At 53.9% G+C, this 21,539-nt stretch overlaps 1 protein-coding gene across 1 annotated transcript in view; it reads left to right on the top strand.

Annotated features, from left to right (window-relative positions):
- The first annotated feature begins 9,619 nt into the window (after nt 1-9,619).
- The window catches only part of JUP (junction plakoglobin), a 49,991-nt gene continuing 38,071 nt past the window's right edge, over nt 9,620-21,539 (top strand). The window contains exon 1 of the mRNA XM_050935219.1: nt 9,620-9,683. The gene's annotated coding sequence lies outside the window, so the exon portion shown is untranslated. The remainder of the gene's footprint in view (nt 9,684-21,539) is intronic.

Raw genomic sequence — 21,539 nt, 5'->3', positions numbered from 1 at the left:
AAGCCCAGTGCAGGGGTGAGACCTACCAGGTTAGTGCAGCCTCCTCCTCCCTTTCCTTTCCAGTACACGTTATTAATAAACAGTAACGCTTCAAGGGACCAAGCCCGGCTCTGGCTGCAGGGCTGAGCCGGTGAATTATAGATGAATTGGCCGCACACTTCCCTGAAATCGACTGCACCTAATGCACTGCTGAAATATTTACGACTGACTCTGTGCTCCAGCAAAGGCAGGCGTTGGGGATGATGTGCGACGCTCATGGAGCTGGCGCCCTGCTTCCCCATCTCCTTGTGGGGCCTGTGGTGGGGCTTTTGGGGGGTTCGATTTGCACAGGGGAAGGGCCAGAGAGCGAGGCCCCGTGCCCCGTGGAGCCCGCCCTTCTGCAAGGACGTGGCCAGACTCGGGCTCCAGGGATCAGCTTGATCCACACCCAGCCAGCAGCCACTGCGTGTGCCTGGGTGTGGCAAGAGACCTGAAAACCACAGGCCGTCTGGTTCTCCTCTCACCGCGGCGCAGATCAGGGGCGATGCTCCAAAGCCAACCATTATGCTGCCCCTTGGGCCAGATTCGGATTGCCCTCACCCCAGCTTTACCCCAGTGCCATGGCATTGCCAGCAGTGGGGTTACTCCTGATTTACAGCAGCATAAGTGGGAGGGTGTTGAGGCCCGGATCCAGCAGCTGGCTCAGGCTGCCCAGTTGCCATGCAGTGAAAGCTTGCAGGGGGGCACTGGACTCCAGCTGTTGAGTGTCAGGGGGGTGGGCGTATGCTCCCCCCTCAGCGTGGCTGCGGTCGGTGCCAGGCTGCTGCTGTTCCTGGGAAGCCAGGAGTGTAACCAGCAAGAAACAGGAAATGAAATCGGCCGGCCTGGTCTGTGAAGAGAAAAGCAAAGCACAAAGGACCTGGGGTGCCTGACAGTTCTCAGCTCCCTCCTGGTGCTGCGACCCAGGGCAGCTTATTCCTGGACCAGCGGGGTTCATGTGAAATCCAGGGATTTCTCGCTGCGCTGCACACTGGGCAGGGGCAGGCAGCGTTCCTGGCGGTTCCTCTGCTCCTGCGTTGGGGAGTGGTGGGTAGCTGTGGGCAGAGGTGGATGGCCCTGCCCCCTTCTCTGTCTAGGCACTTACCTGGCTTCATCACGCTCCCAGCACCCCAGGAGGCAGGGAAGTGTCACCCCCATTTTACAGATGGGGAACTGAGGCCTGTCGTAGATGAAATGACTCACCCAGTGAGTCTGGCTGAGCCAGGAATTGAGCCCAGCCCTCCTGACCCTAGTCCAGCCAGTGCCCCTCCCATCATTTGTTATTGTAGGGTTGCCACTGGGCCACGATCCCAGTGTCTGCAGCTCCCCTGGGCACACCCCCCACTCCTACAGCCTGGTTGGGTGCTTTTCCAGCTCACTGCAACCTGGGCACCAGCTCAGGTGAATCTCAGCTGGTGCTACCTGGGTGTGGAGGTGACCACACCTCAGGGCCAGGGACGTTTACAAGGCAGGAAGCTTTCAGCCTAGCCTGGCTGGGGTGACTGCTCTGCTCTGCACTTTGCAGGGACCTGCCACTAATAATCCCAGAGCTCCTGGGCAACCCTAGAATAACAAACCAGAGCGTGCAGCCCAGAGCTCACGGTAACAAGCTGGAGAGCACCAGCCAACTCGCGTGAGCAGCCCTTCCTCACCGTGCCCGGCTCACACAAGGGAGGAAAGTGCAGTTTAGCACAGGAACAGATTTTGGTTTCAAATGACTCGTCGTGGAATCTCCAAAAGCAGCAGCGGGGCCAGAACTGGGCCTGATCCCCAGGGGCCTGGTGCTCACTCCTGTTCAGATACTCGGCATTATTGTGGGTTTCTGGCCTCCCAAGGAAATGGTTCCAGCTGCCCCTGGTCAGTGGAGGCCTCTTCTCTGTGAGCTGAGGTGGCCATGGCACCTCCCCAGCCCATCCCTGTAGCTTTTAAAGCAGGGCCGGGGCGGGGCGCCTGCGTGTCTCTCCCTGCCACAGGCTGCACTCAGCAGGTGAGGGCCCCGCGCTCGTGGCCTGGTTCTCATGCTGCTCAGCTCTGTTCCCCGTGGCAGGAGTGGGGGTTGTGCTGGGAGAAGAGGGACGGCAGAGCCAGCGCAGGCACTGCCCACTGCACGGGGCTGGAGTGCAGGGACGGGCATGTGAGGTGCCCAGGGAGAATCAGCTGTAATTCCACTTTTTGGATTTGCTCAAAAAAATCCCCCGTATCAGAGTCGTGCCAGGAGCCTCCCACAAGCCGGAAGTGACCCAGCCCTTGTCCTGGGGGGGCTCCTGGTGAGACTCTGCAGAGCCCCAGGGTCATTAGCAGACAGAGGGGAAGGATGGGGGTGACTTTGCTCTCAGGGACAGACACATCTTGGCGGCCTTGACACTTTGCTGCCCCCCTTTTACAGCAGGGCTGGGTTTGGCCCCTTGTCTGTATTAATCCCGTGAGGGGCCGCGGAGGTGCTGTGGCCAGACACCCTGTTGCTGTTTGTATTGGTCCAGCACCCAGCAGCCCCCGCGATGGACCTGACCCTGCTGCGCCAGGTACTGTACAAACATGAAGGCAAGACACTGTTCCTGTGGCGCAGAGCTCCCAGCCGCCGTGTGCAACGCAAGTGTCAGCTGTGCCCGTTCTGCTCTGCGCCCGCTTAGTGCTGCTGTACGGGACAACGCAAATAAAGTCGATTCCTGCTTCCCCTGGCCCTGGATCACCACAGACGCTGTCTATGCTGCTGAGGGGATTGTCCTTGGGATGGGGGATGGTCCAGGGCACTCAGGAACGGCCTTGGCCAGGCATCCTGTCTCCTTGCCTTGCCATGCGGGGAGAAGGACTCTCTGAGCTGATCATTATTTCGACAGCCCTTAGATATAGGACAGCTGCAAACCGTAGCCGCTGTGCATTAGCGGCGTCAATTGAGCTGTGCTGAGGGAACTGAAGGGAAGTGCAGCTGGGCTTGTCACACGAATGGCTTTCAGAAAGCGCGGTGCATTGATATTTTTAATGGGGGTACGAACCAAGCCTGGAAGCACTTTCAGGAAATGGAGTTTTAATAATAACCCTTCTCCTGGTGGCTGGAAAGGAGCTGCCGAGGGACTGGCAGTGGCAGATAATTGTGTTATTCGAGTCGTGTTGAATGCAGGAGGCCAGTCTGTGCCCTAATCCCTGGGCAGGAGTTACAGACCGGGAAACCCACCCCAGGAGCTGGCCAGCACCTGTTACTTTTGCCAGTCCGGTAATGTGGTGCCAGGGCAGCAAGGAGGGGTAGGCGGCTGGGTGAGAAGCGACAGCGCTGACAGGCCGCAATGAGAGGGTGACGGTGTAAGTAACACGGAGAGGAAAAGCAGTCCCAATAACTGACCCGTCCCACGAGGGAGGGAGAGGGGAGGCAGCTGTGCTGGAGGGCAGGACCTGGATGTGTGGTTCACCCGTTAGTTCCCAGCTCTCCTGCCTTCTTTCCAAAGCAGGGGCAGGTAAACCCCAAAGCTGGCCTTTCAAGTCCATTCCTTCTGGCTGCAGCTGGGCTAATCGGGCCTCTGGCTGGTGAATTCGTTATGGGTGATGAAAGGACATGGGCCCCCTTTACTTATTCCCCCCTCCCGGACACCTTTCTGATGCGCAGAAAAGGCCTCTTGGGTTTTGGTTTGAGTACTCTGCTTAATCTGATTGAGCCAGATCTTTTCTGCTCCTGTTTTTCCCCAGAAGAACCTGGTCTTGTGCACAGATGGCCCAGTGGAAACCCTGAGTGCAGAGCAGCAAAGCCCCATTTGTCCCAGTTAAACTTGGCTTCTAGTTTCTCGTGGAGCAGCAATCACACCAGGCTGCCTGTGCATGGAGCCAGGAGGTGGATTTGATCAGCAGCAGGGTGAGTGGGGTTAACAGCAGCTCCTGCAGGCGGAGGACAAGGTTAATCCAGACCCCCCCCAGGTGACCGTGGATGGATGAGGAGAGAGGAGGGGGGCACAGGGTGGGGTGATTACATCAGGCAGATCAGTGGGCTGCATCCAGGCAAGGTGTAATGAGAGATCAGAAATGGGCACTGAGGGTGATACAGAGAAGGGTGATTTCCGTGACTGCAGTGTGAAGCTGGAGGATCCCCGCTGACACTGAAATCTGGGCCTGATCCACAGCATGTTGTGTGTGTGTGTGAGGAGGGGGAAACACGAGACTCAACCAGAGGGTGTAAAAATCAAAGGAAAATGCGTAATTGAATGGAGATGGAAGGAGATGGGAGCAGAGGTGTTTCCTTTGCCTTCTGGGTCGCTGAGCTGTTAAGCTCCCTCCCATCAGACGACCTGCAACTTGGCTGTGATACTCCTGGCTTCCAGGAACCAGCTCTTGGTTATATCAGGACTCAAATGCATTGTCTTGCAACCATCTGTGTGCAGCTCCTGGGGGATACACTCCTTCAGCCAGGGCTGCCCGGCATGTCCATGCTTTCTTCAGAGTGGTGTGATGGTCCCTTTAGCCATAGATAGGGCTAGTTAGTTATAATGTGTCTATATTTGTTTCCAGTGTTTGCAAACAATGAGTAACTCGGTAATAACATTTTGCTCTATTCTGGCATCTTTCATTTGAAGCCCTCAAAGCTCTTTACAAACATGCATTAATTCCAATAATAATAATACTTAAGAAATGATAATAAACATAATACTTTGTGTTTCTAATAATGCCTTCCAGCCAAGGATCTCAAAGCACACTCCAGCAGTAAAGGAATAAAGCCTGCCCTTTCCCCCGGGGGCCAGGTGAGTGCTCTCACCTGAAGAAGAAACAGTGACCAGTGGAACATTTCAGAAGTGGCTAGTGATCTCAGGTGTCCAACTTGTGACAATTTTGCCTCATTTTCAAAGGTGCTGATCACAATTCTAATGACGTTAATTGGAGCAGTGCCCCTCTGAAAATTAGCCCCAAGCAGAGAACCCCAAACTCAGAGGCCACTTTTGACTCAAGTGACTCCTGAAGGTGTCTGGGGCATAGCAAGGAGCAGATCTCAGGTCTCACTCTTAACCCCCAGCCAGAGGTTTCTGCTATTTTCTTGTAACAATAAGAAATGTATCATCATCCCACCTTCTTCCCTTTCTGGCAGTTCTTAATGTGACACGTGTCACCACTGGTTAGCTATAGAGGCTTTCAGACACACAGTATCTCTGCAAACACTTCAAAGAGGTCAAGAATCCAAGTCCCAAGATATTTCAAATTCAGATATGTTATCGGTGTTTCAAGCCAGACAAAGGGTTATCGAAGAGTGATTGAGGTAGAAGCCTCAGGTCTGGGTCCCTGGTTGCTGTAGCAAGTATCTGGAAGCTGCTGGGGGTTATCTTCTGTCCATGATGGTGGCCGGGTGTTAAACTGTGAGATGCTCTTCCTATCAACTCGCTCCTTTCCCTGCAGGCCAGGCACAGGTTCTCCTCACTGCTTTTTAATGGGAAGTCTTTTATCATTTCTGATCATTGGAGGAAATATCGTTTTTGTCGACCCCGGGACTCTGGAGTAGAAAAGTGAGTCCGTTTCAATTTCTCCTCTGTCAAATTGGTTGCACGGTTGTTCCTGTCTGGGTTTGTGCTGTGCTGCAGGGAATGCAAGGGAGAAACAAATGTTTTCACAGGATGTCAGGAGAGAAATGGAGTGACACAAGGAACCTGGTGCAGGCAGGAGGAGAGGCAGAAGAGAAGGCTCTTGCATATGGCTTGGGGGATTGTTTTGGGAACTTGGGGCCAGAAGGGAAACCAATGTTACATGAAGAGAAGGGAGCCAAGAAAGTCATCACGCTTAGCTGGAGCTAGTGCACCTATGGGTTGCAGAATAAAAAAGGCAGTTTTGAACTGGGAGTGGAGTAGCCAAGGCAGGAGTTTGAGCATAAGGTTATTGAACGTGGCATGGCCTGTTGCGCTCAAACAGCTAAACCACGTGCAGCCACCCAGGAGGGAGCCGTGGGTGCTGCCCACTGTGAGTTCCATCTCCAAGTCCTAACTTAGGCACAGCCTGCGTCTCCCTTTCACTCACAGGTAGGTGACCCCCATGGTTATTAACTGGACCGTGGGGTGTTATGGGGGCTGGGGTGGGGCTGCTGTAGGTGTCTGGGGAGGGGGGATTATGGGGGCTGGAGTGGAGCTGCTGTAGGTGTCTGGGGGAGTTATGGGGGCTGGAGTGGGGCTGCTGTAGGTGTCTGGGGAGAGGTGGGGGGTCATGGGGGCTGACGTGGGGCTGCTGTAGGTGTCTGGGGAGGGGGTGGTCCTACTGGGGAATGGACAGCTCTGGGGGAGCTGGCTGGAGGTGCATGGGGAGTGCAGGGGGTCCTGCTGGGGAATGGGCGGCCCTGGGGGAGCTGCCTGGAGGTGCATGGGGAGTGGGGGGTGTCCTGCTGGGGAATGGGCGGCTCTGGGGGAGCTGCCTGGAGGTGCACGGGGAGTGGGGGGGGTCCCGCTGGGGAATGGGCGGCTCTGGGGGAGCTGTCTGGAGGTGCATGGGGAGTGGGGGGGTCCTGCTGGGGAATGGGCGGCCCTGGGGGAGCTGGCTGGAGGTGCACGGGGAGTGAGGGGCTCTAAGGGAGCTGGCTGGAGATGCACGGGGAGTGGGGGGCTCTAGGGGAGCTGGCTGGAGGTGCACGAGGAGTGGGGGGCTCTGGGGGAGCTGGCTGGAGGTGCACGAGGAGTGGGGGGCTCTGGGGGAGCTGGCTGGAGGTGCACGGGGAGTAGGGGGCTCTGGGGAAGCTGGCTGGAGGTGCATGGGGAGTGGGGGGGTCCTGCTGGGGAGTGGGGGGCTCTGGGGGAGCTGGCTGGAGGTGCACGGGGAGTGAGGGGCTCTAAGGGAGCTGGCTGGAGATGCATGGGGAGTGGGGGGCTCTAGGGGAGCTGGCTGGAGGTGCACGGGGAGTAGGGGGCTCTGGGGAAGCTGGCTGGAGGTGCATGGGGAGTGGGGGGGTCCTGCTGGGGAGTGGGGGGCTCTGGGGGAGCTGGCTGGAGGTGCACGAGGAGTGGGGGGCTCTAGGGGAGCTGGCTGGAGGTGCACGGGGAGTAGGGGGCTCTGGGGAAGCTGGCTGGAGGTGCATGGGGAGTGGGGGGGTTCTGCTGGGGAGTGGGGGGCTCTGGGGGAGCTGGCTGGAGGTGCACGGGGAGTGGGGGGCTCTAGGGGAGCTGGCTGGAGGTGCACAGGGAGTGGGGGCTCCGGGGGAGCTGGCTGGAGGTGCATGGGGAGTGGGGGGGTCCTGCTGGGGAGTGGGGGGCTCTGGAGGAGCTGGCTGGAGGTGCACGGGGAGTGGGGGCTCCGGGGGAGCTGGCTGGAGGTGCACGGGGAGTGGGGGCTCTGGGGGAGCTGCCTGGAGGTGCACGGGGAGTGGGGGGCTCTGGGGGAGCTGGCTGGAGGTGCACGGGGAGTGGGGGCTCCGGGGGAGCTGGCTGGAGGTGCAGGGGCAGTAGGGGGCTCCAGGGGAGCTGGCTGGAGGTGCACGGGGAGTGGGGGGCTCCGGGGGAGCTGGCTGGAGGTGCACGGGGAGTGGGGGCTCTGGGGGAGCTGCCTGGAGGTGCACGAGGAGTGGGGGGCTCCGGGGGAGCTGCCTGGAGGTGCACGGGGAGTGGGGGGCTCTGGGGGAGCTGGCTGGAGGTGCACGAGGAGTGGGGGCTCTGGGAGAGCTGGCTGGAGGTGCACGAGGAGTGGGGGCTCTGGGGGAGCTGGCTGGAGGTGCACGGGGAGTGGGGGTCTCTGGGGGAGCTGGCTGGAGGTGCACGAGGAGTGGGGGCTCTGGGGGAGCTGCCTGGAGGTGCACGGGGAGTGGGGGGGTCCTGCTGGGGAGTGGGGGGCTCTGGGGGAGCTGGCTGGAGGTGCACGGGGAGTGGGGGGCTCTGGGGGAGCTGCCTGGAGGTGCACGGGGAGTGGGGGCTCTGGGGGAGCTGGCTGGAGGTGCACGGGGAGTGTGTTGGGGGGGTCCTGCTGGGGAGTGGGGGCTCCGGGGGAGCTGGCTGGAGGTGCACGGGGAGTGGGGGGGTCCTGCTGGGGAGTGGGGGCTCTGGGGGAGCTGGCTGGAGGTGCACGGGGAGGGGGGGCTCCGGGGGAGCTGCTTGGAGGTGCACGGGGAGGGGGGGCTCTGGGGGAGCTGGCTGGAGGTGCATGGGGAGTGGGGGGCTCCGGGGGAGCTGGCTGGAGGTGCACGGGGAGTGGGGGCTCTGGGGGAGCTGACTGGAGGTGCACGGGGAGGGGGGGGCTCCGGGGGAGCTGCTTGGAGGTGCACGGGGAGGGGGGGCTCTGGGGGAGCTGGCTGGAGGTGCACGGGGAGTGGGGGGTTCTGGGGGAGCTGGCTGGAGGTGCACGGGGAGTGGGGGCTCCGGGGGAGCTGCCTGGAGGTGCATGGGGAGTGGGGGGCTCTGGGGGAGCTGGCTGGAGGTGCACGGGGAGTGGGGGGTTCTGGGGGAGCTGGCTGGAGGTGCACGGGGAGTGGGGGGCTCTGGAGGAGCTGGCTGGAGGTGCACGGGGAGTGGGGGCTCCGGGGGAGCTGGCTGGAGGTGCATGGGGAGTGGGGGGCTCTGGGGGAGCTGGCTGGAGGTGCATGGGGAGTGGGGGGGGTCCTGCTCGGGAGTGGGGGGCTCTGGGGGAGCTGGCTGGAGGTGCACGAGGAGTGGGGGGCTCTGGGGGAGCTGGCTGGAGGTGCATGAGGAGTGGGGGGCTCTGGGGGAGCTGCCTGGAGGTGCACGGGGAGTGGGGGCTCTGGGGGAGCTGGCTGGAGGTGCACGAGGAGTGGGGGGCTCTGGGGGAGCTGCCTGGAGGTGCACGGGGAGTGGGGGCTCTAGGGGAGCTGGCTGGAGGTGCACGAGGAGTGGGGGGCTCCGGGGGAGCTGGCTGGAGGTGCACGGGGAGTGGGGGCTCTGGGTGAGCTGGCTGGAGGTGCACGAGGAGTGGGGGGCTCTGGGGGAGCTGGCTGGAGGTGCACGGGGAGTGGGGGGGTCCTGCTGGGGAGTGGGGGGCTCTGGGGGAGCTGGCTGGAGGTGCACGGGGAGTGGGGGCTCTGGGGGAGCTGGCTGGAGGTGCACGAGGAGTGGGGGGCTCTGGGGGAGCTGGCTGGAGGTGCACGGGGAGTGGGGGGGTCCTGCTGGGGAGTGGGGGGCTCTGGGGGAGCTGGCTGGAGGTGCACGGGGAGTGGGGGGCTCCGGGGGAGCTGGCTGGAGGTGCACAGGGGATGTTCCTAGGGGGCTGAACAGGCCCCAGCTTCTAGCCCAGACCTCCCCGCCCCCAGGCTTTCCCCTGCTCCCGCCCCTCCCCCCTTCGCAGGCTCCTCCCTCACCTGCATGACCTCATCCAGGTGGGCACCTCCCCACTTGCCTTAGGGACACACCCTCCCCAGCCTCCCCCCACCCTGACTGCCATCCCTGACGTCCAATCGCCTCCCAGCTCCCCAGCCAGCAGCCAATCCGCGTCCGGCCCTTGTGCCCGGCCGCCCTCTGCTCGCGCGGCGGCCAATGGGGAGGCGGTCAAGCGGGCCAGGTGGCGGCGGAGACCCCGCCCCCGCCGGGGTGAGGGAAGGGCGACCGGGCCAATGAATGGGCGGCGCTGAGCGGGCGGGGCCTGTGTCCATGGGGACCGTAGGGGATGGGGCGGGGCTGGGCTGCGGGCTCTGCTCCGCCCGCCTTTTGTTCGCTGGGTGCGAGCGGGGCGGGCGCCAGTGCCGGGCAGCAGCGGGCGGAGCAGGGAGCGCGGCGCAGGTGAGGCTGGCGCGGGGGGTGGGGGGTGAGGCGGTCCCGGTCCCGGTCCCGGTCCCGGTCCCGGTCCCGGTCCCGGTCCCGGTCCCGTGCCCCGGGGGGCGCAGCGGCCCCTGCTCCGAGCCCCGCCCCGCCCCCCAGCTCCTCGGAGGGGCCGCGCCCGGGGGCTCCCGGCGGGGTCTGACACTAGCAAAGTTGGTGCAAGGGGGGGGGGGCGCGAGGCGGTGCTGCTGCCCGAGCACGGTCCGGGCAGGTGCCTCGGGGGCGCTGACTAGCCGCCTTGGGATCCCCCCAGCGCGTGGAGAATAAACCCCGCGGTCACTGGGGAGCGGGGCAGTTGATTGCCGAAGGCCGCCAGCGTGTGGGGTGGTGGGAAACGCCCCCCGCCTCTGAGACTCTCGTTGGCGGGGGCCTGGCTTCCCTGCTGGGACATAAGGGTGAGCTGCAGGGGGGAGCTGGTTTTCAAGGAGAAATTGGATCCTGGTGGAATCTGGAGCCTTTCATCTGCCCAGCCCTGTGCCCTGGCTCCGGACAGCTGCTCTGGGCGTTAAAGCGGAAGGGCGAAGACAAGTGGGGTTAACTGGAGCTGTCTTGGGTGTTCAGGCTTAATTAGCTGTCTTATAATTCAGGAAATCTTGGAGCAGCAATGCAGCTTGCTCTCCTCTTGAGTGGCAAATTACAAAAATCACTGAGCAAGATGTTCTGCGAAGCCACTTCAACCGGTCCTTGAAATTAGACTTTTTTTTAGAGCTCATAATGGGGGTTTCGTGCTCTCGTGCTTGGGTCTTGCTGTGGCTGTTGATTCCCTGGGAGCAAGTTCACAAATTGTCTCCTTGCCTGGCCTTTGGGTGAGAGTACAGTCACTGCTCCCCTAATTGTTACGGGAGGGAGGCTGTGATAGTGTTCACTCAGCGCTCCATATGCTAACATCAGATGGCAATTTCTTTCTGAGGCATGGCCAACATGCACTTAAAATCATCCCTCTGTATAATTGACAGTCGTGTGGATCAACATGCAACCAGCTTTCAGGGTGAAGTTGCAGTGGCTGCTTATAAGTGTTTGACATATTCATTTTCTGAGGTTGCTGTAATCCTGTTCATGTATTTGTTATAAAATGATCACAACATGCTTTCTTACTTAGCATGCAGTGATTCTGTGACTGATGTGTTGTTTCTTGCAAACACAGTAATTGGTGCAGGCAGGATTTGGGCATTCAGCTCCCAACACTTTGAGATCTTTGAAAGGAAGATCCTGTACAAGTGAACAGTGTTGACTCTTTCTAATTAAATTGCCTGATTGAAGTCCCTGCAGTCACATGGCTTGTAGTGGTAGAGACTTGATTTGCAAGCAAGTTGACATCTAGATTGCAGGTTAAAATTGTTTGCCATGCAGTTGGCAACGTAGGTTTGGCCTATGCTTGAAAAATCTATTGCCATATCTAGGCAGGTTGGGACCTGAAAAAACCACACCCCAGTGTAGATACTGTACAGCTATGTGGATGGAAATAGTTCTGGGAGGAGGTGGTCCTCCACTGACAGCAAAACTCCTTCAAGAAGGCTGTGTCTACACTGCAGGGCTATGCTGCCATAGCTATGCTGGTCTAATCTCCTTGGTGTGCACACACCCTTGGTGTCCCGTGTTGGTTTTTAGAGCGCATGGTGATTGCACAGCCTTTGTCACACCCTTCACAGCTGAGTTTGAGCCCTTATTAATAGGTTCTTACCAAATTCACTGTCCATTTTGGTAAATTTCACGGTCAGTTTTAAAATCCATGGTTTCAGAGATTTCAATCTTACATTTCATGGTGTTGTCACAAAGCATGGCTGTTTTAAAAAAGTATAAACATGTAAAGCCCTTTAAGGCAGCGTTTCTCAAACTGGGGGTCCCAACCCAAAAGGAGGTCACAAGGCTATTAAGGGAGGGAGGTTGCAATATTGTCACCCTTACTTCTGTGCTGCCTTCAGAGCTGGGTGGCCAGACAGTGACAGCTTCTGGCTGGAAGCCCAGTTCTGAAGGCAGAAGTAAAGAAATACAGTAACTGTCTTCCCCTTCCCCCCCATCCCCAGGCCAGGTTTCACAGGGGAGACCAGATTTCATGGTCTGACACATTTTTCACAGCTATGAATTTGGTAGGGCCCTATTTATAAGAGCTTGAGCCTGTTTGTTACACTCTGCAGCATGTTGAGGTGAAGTAACTTTAGAGCCCAAAATCTTGTGTGTTCTCATCTTATCGCCGGGAACTGTCCTTGGAGTTAGTAGTTGAGTATGGAAGTACGCAGAACTTTGAGTGTGAGGATAAAGAGTGAAGGAATACACCCAGTCCTCAGATCTGAGTTGAAGGTAAAAATGGAGGATGCCAGTCTGCAAAAGGAAGGAATCCATGGGGTAAAATTAGAAGCATGTTCAGTCTGTCATGCTTTGGGGGAACCCTGGCACTGGTAGAGGAGAGGGTGTTCTAATTGCATTTGCTGCAAACCTAATTAATTAAGCTAATCATTTAGCTAAGATGAAAGGACAGTACCAAAGTGTTGCTGGGAGTTGCCTGGGGGAAAAAAGCTCTTGTATAAGGAACCTGAAAAGAGAATCTCAGTAGAAAATTGCTGCTATAAAATCAGTGTGAACATGTATGTGTAAACGCCCTGATGTACTTTGCTTTCAGCAGGGAGGGTGCATATTTAACTATATGTAAATACAGTGAGGGCTGCATGAAGGGGAGTCCCTGCAGTGTGCTTGGTGCTGTCCATAACAACAGAATATAGACCTGATTGTGCTTTGTAAAAGTCTGAGGCCTTGTCTGCTCTTGAAATGCTACAGTTGTGCTGCTATAGTTCCTCAGCGTGAGGACTCACAGGAGGGGTTCTCCCATCCATGTAGTTAATCCACCCCTGGGGGTGGTGGGCTAGGTGGTTGTCTACATGAGGGGTTAGGCTGGTTTACCTGCATTTCTCAGGGGAGTGGATTTTTCACACCACACCTGGCCTCAGACTGTTCTGTTGGTGTGAAGTAACTGAACACACAGCATTGTGTCTCTGCACTTTCCATCCTGGGCTGATGTTCACCCCAGTGCGGAAAACTGAGCGAGTATCAGGCATGGAAAAAGTGGCTGGTGGGAATCTTGAAGTGGGTGTGATGCTGTACCGTTGATTTAAACCCTCTATTCTCAGAGAACATTATAGCAAAGCCTGCTTAGACCCGAACTGCAGAAAATACAAGACGCATGTGAAAGATGAGACTTCTTGTGCTTGTGGTTTTCTTGGGTAGAAATTAAAAGTTTAGGAAGAGCAAAAGAAATAAAAACAACTTTTCACAATAATACCAAATGCTCTGAAATCAGCCAGTGTCCCAGTGTTCTGCAGAGTATTTAAGACGCCCTTTTCTTCCAGGCCAATACATATGCTCAGTATGAAGCCTGGCAATGTTGACAATGTGCTGTTTATTTCCAGGATCTCAGTGTCCACGTTCTGAATTCTCAGGGAGGGCGGTGTTCACCTGGGGTGTATTCCCAGCAGGCAGAACAGCATATTCCTTCACCGGGGTGGATGACAGCATTATGAGAGTTTTGAAAGAGGAGGGGAGGCACTTAAGTGTGTTCAGTTGCTGGGGCTGTGTCTTGGGAACCTTCTGAAATGAGTCATTCTGATCTCTGCCTGGGAAACAAAGTGCCCCCTTGTGTGTTAGCTCCATAGGTCTCTAAAAATATGTTGGGGGTGACGTCAGTGAGCACTCTGAGCTCCCGGGTCGGGTGTTAGTGCATTCAGGGCGACTTTCAAGTCGAGCGTTAACAACTCTGGCTGTGCCAGTCCCAGTTAGAAAGCAAGGCATGTCAGTTTGAAATGTGAAGTAGCAGGTTATGTGTCTTGCCCACGCTGCACCTGCTTGTGCGCCTGATTAAAGTAGACATGTCCTTGCAGGGAACTAGTGAGCTCCAGAGGGCAGGGTAGTGACTCCTGGGTTCTGTTCTCAGTTCTAATATAGACTCTCTCTGTGTGGCCTTGAGTGAGTCACTCCAGGCATCTGATGAAGTGGGCTCTAGCCCACGCAAGCTTATGCCCAAATAAATGTTAGTCTCTAAGGTGCCACAAGGACTCCTCGTTTTTTGTTCGCCTGTGTCTGTTACCCCATCTGCAAAATGGGGATACTGATGCTCAGCCGGCTTTTCTGGAGCACGGTAAGAGCTTCATCAAACCACTGTGTCTTGTCCGCAGGCGCACCAGTACTGGGGCAGGCGAGGTTAGAGAAGAGCAGAGGGACTAAGGAGAAGCTGGAAGGAGATGTTAGGGGCATGATCCTACTAACATGTGTTCTTCTGTACTGGAATCCCCTTGAAAGTCCCACAAGCAGGCACTTGTTTGCAAACTGGAGTTCCCCCGACACCCGGTAGTAGCTACAGCTGCCCGTGAGCCCTTGAGTTCCTATGGTGTGTGCCCCAAGCAGTAGCAGGCTCTCTGGGCAACGCGTGACCCTTTCCTATTCAAATACTTGGACCTGTAGCAGGTCAAATCTGACCCTCATTTCTCCTGCCTCTCTAACTACAAAACAAAGGTTCTCTCCTGCCAGCTGCTGTAACAGGTGGATCTCTGCACCTAGGTGGGCTTTGTGCCGAGCATTGACTTTTCCGTCCCCTGCCAACACTGGATCCCTTCCACATGCAGTTGAATGAAGCTGGTCGGTATTTCTCTGCACCATCTTTCTCTGAAATCCTTCCCCTCCTAGGGGCACTGCCTCTCTAGAGGCATTGATGCTAAAGCTGAAGTGGTTTTGTCCATGTGCATGTGACATAAGCTCTTCTTGAAACAAAACCTTTGCTTAAGCTATGAAGACTCCATAGTGCTGCTACTTGTAGCTAATTCCTGCATTGCAGTGTTAATAGCCGGTTGTAGATCCAGCAAACCCACCACTGCACCTTGGCACAACTGGCACCCTGCTTCTCTGGTATTTGTGCTACTTGTTCTCCTAGAGTAGTGAACCCATAGCACGCACGGTCCTTCCACCGGCTAGTGAAAGCCCCACGTCCCAGCTTGGAGGTGAAGTTCAGAACCCAGCAATGATGCTGTTTGGTTCTTCTACCATTGGAGACGGTAACTCTGAGGGCATAAAGTGGCCTTGTTATAGTCTGACTCTGCTGTAATGAACCAAAAAAAAGAAGTCTGTCTGTCTGTCTCCAGTAGTCCTGCTGTCCAGCCTTTATTTCTCCACATCTGCCCTTTGAGTGTTGGTGTTAGCACTTCTTTACTCCAGTATTTCATCAGGTAGTCATCTGGGCACTCTCACTTGCCCTTGGGATTGGAGAATCTCTAGTTCTCTGTTCCCGTGCCTGTGAAGCGATGTGAGAATTTCCAGGGGGATTTAAAAACAACAATCTTCTTCTCCTCAGTGATTGGATGGAGCCTTTGGTTTCCAGCTGTGTTCCTAAATGGAGGTGGCACGCTGTGGGGGTCCCAGCTGTTTATAGCAGAGGCAGAAGACTCCAGTAGATCCGTTCATTCTTCAATAATGAATTTGGAGAGGTTTAAAGGTCCATTTTCATGTCCTTTGTTAATGTTTATTGAAGTGGGCTATAAAAGTACAGAATACTCATTTAAACTGTCTTTGTACATCCTAAATCTGTAACTATTTATCAGCTTGGAAGGGTTCCTTAAAATGTCATGGAAATACCCATTGTGCTGCAAATTTGGTTTCAGTGGGTTTGGCCATTAAGCTATAGGAATGCAAAACCTTGTTGTTTAAAATGGCTTTTTTTTGTGCTTTGCAACTTCACAATTGTCTTACGTTTTTTAGGTGGCTGTGAGCAAATTGCTTGGGCCATTTTGGGGGAAACTAAGTTTAAAAAAGCAAGTTGACTTATGGCATGTAGTAACCTCCCCCTCTAAGGCTTGCCAGAGAGTCTCTGCAAAACAGCCACTGCGCAGCGGCCACTTTAGAACAATAGAATTTTATCTTCTATTGTCTCACAGACCCATGAGTGATGGGCGTATCCTCCCCCAGTCTGTTTCTTTCAAACAGGGCTATCAAAATAAACTCGGAGTATGTCTACACAGCCCTTGCAGTGAGCCTCCCAGCCCGGGGGAGGGGGGGACTGGGACAGGATGGACTTGAGCTAGTGGGCCTCGTGCTAGCGCTCCAAGAATAGCTGTGTAGACAGTGCTTTGAAATTGCAGTTCAGGCTCTGAAGCCCACCCCCTTCCCTAGCTTCAGAGCCCAGGCTCCAGCCTGAGCTGCAACTTCAAAATTCTTTCTCCACTGGTGTTTTCAGTGTGCTGGTGAGAGCCCTGCTAGCCCAAGTCTGCTGACTCAGACTCGATGGCTTCCAGGGGCTCCATAGAGGCCAGTGCTTAACCTCTCTGTGCTTTCCACCAGCAGTCCTCCAGAAGGAGGGCTGCGCGGCTATTGAAAACTTAACGGAGCAACTTGCTGAGGGGGGAGGTTGGTGCCATGGATAACGGGTGTCAGGAAGAACAGACACCCTCTGCCTGCTCATGAGAACAGGGTATTGAAAGCTCCCAGTGTCACTGCAGACCTGGAGCACGCCAGTGGTGAAGTGGGGAGAGTTTTAAGAGTTGCAGTTGCATTTCTCTGTGTCGTCCCCTCCCCGCTGGGTAGTGGTAAAAGGATTTTAAAACAGACCTATTAAACGTGACGACACCTCTCCAAAGTAACTTGTGCCGTAAGTCCACTAAAGCAACCCCAGGCCGGTCTCGAAGAAGCAATCCTGCACACCTGAGGAAAAAGGCCACTTCCTTCAGAACTGGGGGGAGCGGAAACCCATTTATAGCATCGCTGTGTTGCTTAAATCGTGACTTGGGCATGACCAACCCTGCTGGTGCAGAGCTGCATTTCCGGGCGCAAAAAAGCATCTTTTGGGGGAACGCTTGGAGTGGGTTGAACACCTCCCAAATCCATGGCCACTCCACACAGTTGAGAGGTTATAGCTGTGTCTCATGTTACAGCTTCCCCAGTGCTCAGCTTCCAGTTGGGAAGGTCAGTTGCGTCTACTGCCTCTGAAGCTGAGTCTCCTTCCTTAGAGTTGCAGACCTTGAACAGCTTCCCCTCTAATCCCAGGCAGTATTTATCCTTGGTAATGCTCAGTACAGTCCTAATTGCGTTAGCTGGCTCCCCCCCACAAATCCATGATCAGGTTCAGGAGCTGGGGTCAGCAAGGTTTTAATGATTGTGAGGCTTTTCCAACTTTGAGTTTGGTCCTGTTGCTTCTGTAGTTTATCTCTAAGCCTGTGTTGTTTTTGCGCAGTGTAGGATTTGGCTTTTGATGACACTTCAGCTCTGGATCGGTTTCAGAAATACTTGGGTCTTCCCTAGCCCATTTATCAGAGCTCTTAAAGTACTCCGCAAAGGAAGGCATCCCCCTGTAGGGATAGGGAAACCGATGTCTTTTCTACATTTAAAAAAAAAGTTGCACAGATTTAAGTGTCCACACAGTTGTTTGCATCAGTTTGTTTCTGTTGCACTTCAATCTATTCCCGATTGATGTCAGCCAAACCAAAAGAAGTCACTCTTAAACCAGGCGTGTCCACACAGGGGTTAGTGGTGGTGTAACACAACTTAACTCCCCCGCTCCCTTACGTTAATCTAGTGCAACTTTCTTCCCCAAGACAAGCCCAAAGCAGAGTGATGTGCGGTGCCCAAGAGGTGGCAGGATTGGAAACAGAATTTTTCTTCGGACTCCCAGTCTAGTGCCTGATCCACAAGGCTGCGCTGCTTTTCACCGTTAGTCCAGGTGCGCTCATTATGGATCTGATTAGAGACCTTTGACTCCCACCTTCATGTCTGAGAATTGAGGCTGTTTCAGAACACTGGCAGCCCTTCTGTAGTTTCATGGGGCCAGTAGTTCTTCGCCAAGTTCCTAGCTGTCACTTCCCCCATCCAGCATGACACACATAGCAGGTGGTTCGGAGGAGCAGTTGGAGTTGATGATCATGTGGGGTAGCAGGAGTATTGTATCTGCATGTAGAAAAACTGGCAAAGGAATCCTCAAAACCTGATGGAAGCAGCTTTAAAAGTGTGTGCGCCGTTTGCACAGCGGCAGTTGCCAAAACCAAGTGCAAAATATTTCAGGAGCTTGGAACCCTGGGGCTGTGGAGTAAAACCAGTGTGGCAGGGCTGCTGTGAAGAGGGGATGAGTTGCTTGTTGCTCCTTTAAGCAATGTCCACACTAGGAGAAAAGCGAGTGTTTTAACATGTTACCTAACATATCATCAAACACGTGTGAAATCCCAGTGTGGACAAGGCAAGGTCATAGTTTAACACGTTAGCTGGTTGTGGTAAGCCCTAGCGGGGAAGCTTCCCTGGCGAATAGCGAAGATCTGGCTTGGCTAGACTGGGTTTCTTTGCTGGTTCTTGACAGTAGTGGCTGAGAGGAATTCTGTAGAAACTGTTTGTGCTCTCACAAAGGGAGGTGCTTTCTTCACTGACAAATTAAAAAAGAAGTCTGCCCTGCTTCGCTGCAGCGATTGCTCCTTCCTGACCCTGGTGTAGCGTATAACCAAAAAGCACATAGCAGGTAGCTGCAAGTCCTGGCTCTGACTGTTTTACTGATCTCATCTAAAGATGTAAATGTTTTCAGGCATAAGCTTGCCTGGTCTAATTAGCTTGTCAAACGTCAGTTGAATGTCACATTAATTTTGGAATCTGAAAGTGCTGGGGAAATGTTTCAGGTTAGGCACGTAAGCTGGTAGCTGGAATAGAATTAGGTTTTGTATGATCCTTCTCATTCTCAGAGTACCTGAAAGTGCTTTGCAATAAGACATAAGCTGTGGTAGTGAAGGGTGCAGGTAGTCAGGAGTCGTACATGATGAAACACAAAGTTGTTGGACTTCTCTTCTCCACTCTCTCACGCGCTTGTTGTGTGGCTTTGGGGAGACACGGACCCGCCTTCCCAAAGTGCTCTGGGATCTGTGGATGGGAAGCGCAGGCACTAAGTGCGTAGTAGACAAGAGCATTAGGACCCATTTAGTGAAGGAACAGCATTAGCTGGGTGATGGGGGGGGGGAGGGGGTTATCAGCCTCTCTCCTTGGAGAGTGCTCCTAATGTATCTTCTAACTTGCAGAGCTGTTTCAGAAAGACCAGAGATCTGATTTTCTGTTGTAAGTTCTTTCTCCACGGTCTAGGTTTTTGCCTCATGCCCGTCACCTTAGTATCTGAAGATCTCTGGGACAGGGATCACCAATGACCAATCTGTAAAGCATTAGTGGTGCTGCATAAATAGCCTTGGTTGAAACTGAATCCATGATTTTGTCCTAGGATGATCTAGTGCTCCGCACTGAACCATACTGGTACTACAGATGTTTACAGAATAAAACACATTTGCGTCTGCAAAGCAGGAATTTTCTTTTCGGCACTTAGACCTCTTTTGAAACAAACACGTAAGTGACAACTGCAGTTCTAGCTTTGAAGTTTAATACGCAGCCTAGGAATATTGCTGTGCTCTTGTCTGAAATCTTTGACAAACAGACCTCCCACTTCTCTTGTGTAGGAATAATGTATATTTCATAACCAGCTATGCTGGGGAAACAGTTGTCAGACACAAAGATGTTTCTAATTAGATGGAGGTTTGAAATATCTCTCTAAATCTGCCATCCCAGATTAGTTTTTCTGCAGATTCTGTCAGGCCTTCAGGCATCTCATAATGCTTCAGTCACTTTATTCTGAAATCATTTCTACAGAAAGGGCAGGGGGTGGGGCATTCAATCTGAAACTCTTAATACAGATGCTGTTGTCTACAGATGCGTTTGCGTCATTAGCTCCAGTGCACTGAGAGTTTTGGCTTCTCGGTACTTAAACCAAATGTGTCTCAAGGTTCTTTTCAGCATATTGAGTGAGAGACTGGTTTGTGCCCGCTCCTGAGGCAGAATGGGAGAGCCAGGTTTGTGCCCGCTCCTGAGGCAGAATGGGAGAGCCAGGTTTGTGCCCGCTCCTGAGGCAGAATGGGAGAGCCAGGTTTGTGCCCGCTCCTGAGGCAGAATGGGACAGCCAGATGAAAGTGATCTGGGTTGCTAAATGTTTTCTTGAATATTCTGCACCCGGCTGACCAAAGCCACTATTCATGAACAGCTGTAAAAATAAATAAAAACAGCAGCCATACTTCACACCAGGCCTGGGATGTTGTGGCAGCATGGCGCTGTCAGTGGGGAGGGAGAATACTGGTCTAGAAGCTGAAACTAGAATCTTTTGTGTCTGCTGTGACCATTGGCGAGTTGCTTCAGTTCTGCCTCAGTTTCCCAACTTTGCCTTCTCCTTGTGAAGCGCCTTGAGCGCTCTCGATGAAAAATATTGCTACTGTTCTGCAGCAGACCTTGGCAGGGGTGGGAGACCACTTCCAGTTCCAGAAAGATAATTCTCTCTCCAGCTACACGATGAAATTGGAAAGGGTGAACTCTGCTCAAGTTTTTTTCCAGTGCACTGAAGACAGATGAGACTTGTTAACAGATGAGTGTGGCTGTTGTGAATTCTTTGAAGGCTCATTTGGTTTTGGAAAAAGCTAAAATTCCTAATTAGGATCCACATATGTCAGTTGCATCCTTTTGCTAGCAAACTTGTGGTGTAAGAAGGGGGCAGCTGTATAGTTTTCTGCGGGTGTCGCATCTGTCTGCGGCTGCTATATCGGGAATGTGGAGCCATGCTGCATTTGGACAGACTGTTGCTTTGTGGCATTGAGTTACTTAGCCATATCACTGCATGAAGTGCGTTTGCTTAGCTGGTGGTAAAAAGACCTTTGGCCACTTTAAATAACGTCCTAGTAATCACTCTGACATGCAGGCGGGGCACTAGTGGCAAACCATTAACTTGCTTGGACAGGCTGGGCGCTGACTGGTGTTGGTTATAATTTCTTATGAAACATCTGAACTCTGCAGATGTAATGTGGATTGCATGTAGAAATGAAACAGCCCCCAAATTCTTTTGTTTTCCCTTCTTGAATTCTTTTCTTGGCTGTAAAATGGGGACTGTGCTGCAGAAATACTGTGTTTTTCTTGCCATTATCCAAGCTGGAAATAGCACACGAGTGCCTCAAAACCTAAATTTAAAGCCTGCAATTATTGTGTTCTTAGGGAGCTATTTGTTTGTAGCTTTTTAAAAGTAATAAAATCTGTCTTCTCCAGATGGAGTTATTGTGATTAATTGTATTGTTCTGGAGTCATGGGCAGCTCAAGCAAGCATGCCAGAATCTCCTATTCACGGGCAAATGGCAAGTTCTCTCATCTGTCCCACTGATATTTCCAACAAGAACAAACTGTCATTAATGAGAGAATCGGCGCATATAGGGTTTCTGTTCCTGACACTTGATGTTGGTTTCCTTAAATGAAAGTGTGACAGTTGTGGCAGTTCTCTGCAATATTCTTGAAAAGCCTTATTGAATTAGTTTAAATATCTTTGTATTAAATGCGAAGGTTTTGTATTATTGGGGGGCCTGGTTGGTGAAAGGACTGTAGCGAACAATGTGCAGACCAGAATGATCTTCGGGGACAATATATGTGAAATGGATTTACTGGGAAATGTCTAGGGGGAGGTGAATGAAATCCCCCCCCCCCCTCATTTATGCACAAACCCAGCCTTTTGAAGCTCCCCTCTGAGGAAGGGGCCAGTGTCTATTGATTACCTGTTTTTTGGCATCTGAAGCTCAAAGGCTCAGGCTGTGTAGCGGAAAGCTTAACGCCTGCGTGGGGGTGCTGCTTCTGAGCTAAAGCAGTTCTGAGCTTGTAAGCACAGAAGAACCCTTTGGTGGGGTTTGAAAGACTGGCCTTTACCAGAGCCCCTGCAGAGTTGTGGGGTGACCTCTGGTACGTTTATTAGCATGTCTGTAGATTCTTTTATTGGGTTTGATGTGTTTTGCTGAAGTTTTCACCTTA

Source organism: Gopherus flavomarginatus, chromosome 25 (assembly GCF_025201925.1).
Source record: "Gopherus flavomarginatus isolate rGopFla2 chromosome 25, rGopFla2.mat.asm, whole genome shotgun sequence".
In the NCBI taxonomy this organism is placed as follows: domain Eukaryota; kingdom Metazoa; phylum Chordata; order Testudines; family Testudinidae; genus Gopherus; species Gopherus flavomarginatus.
The sequence above is the reverse complement of the archived record's forward strand: the minus strand, read 5'-3'. Positions and strand labels throughout refer to the sequence as shown.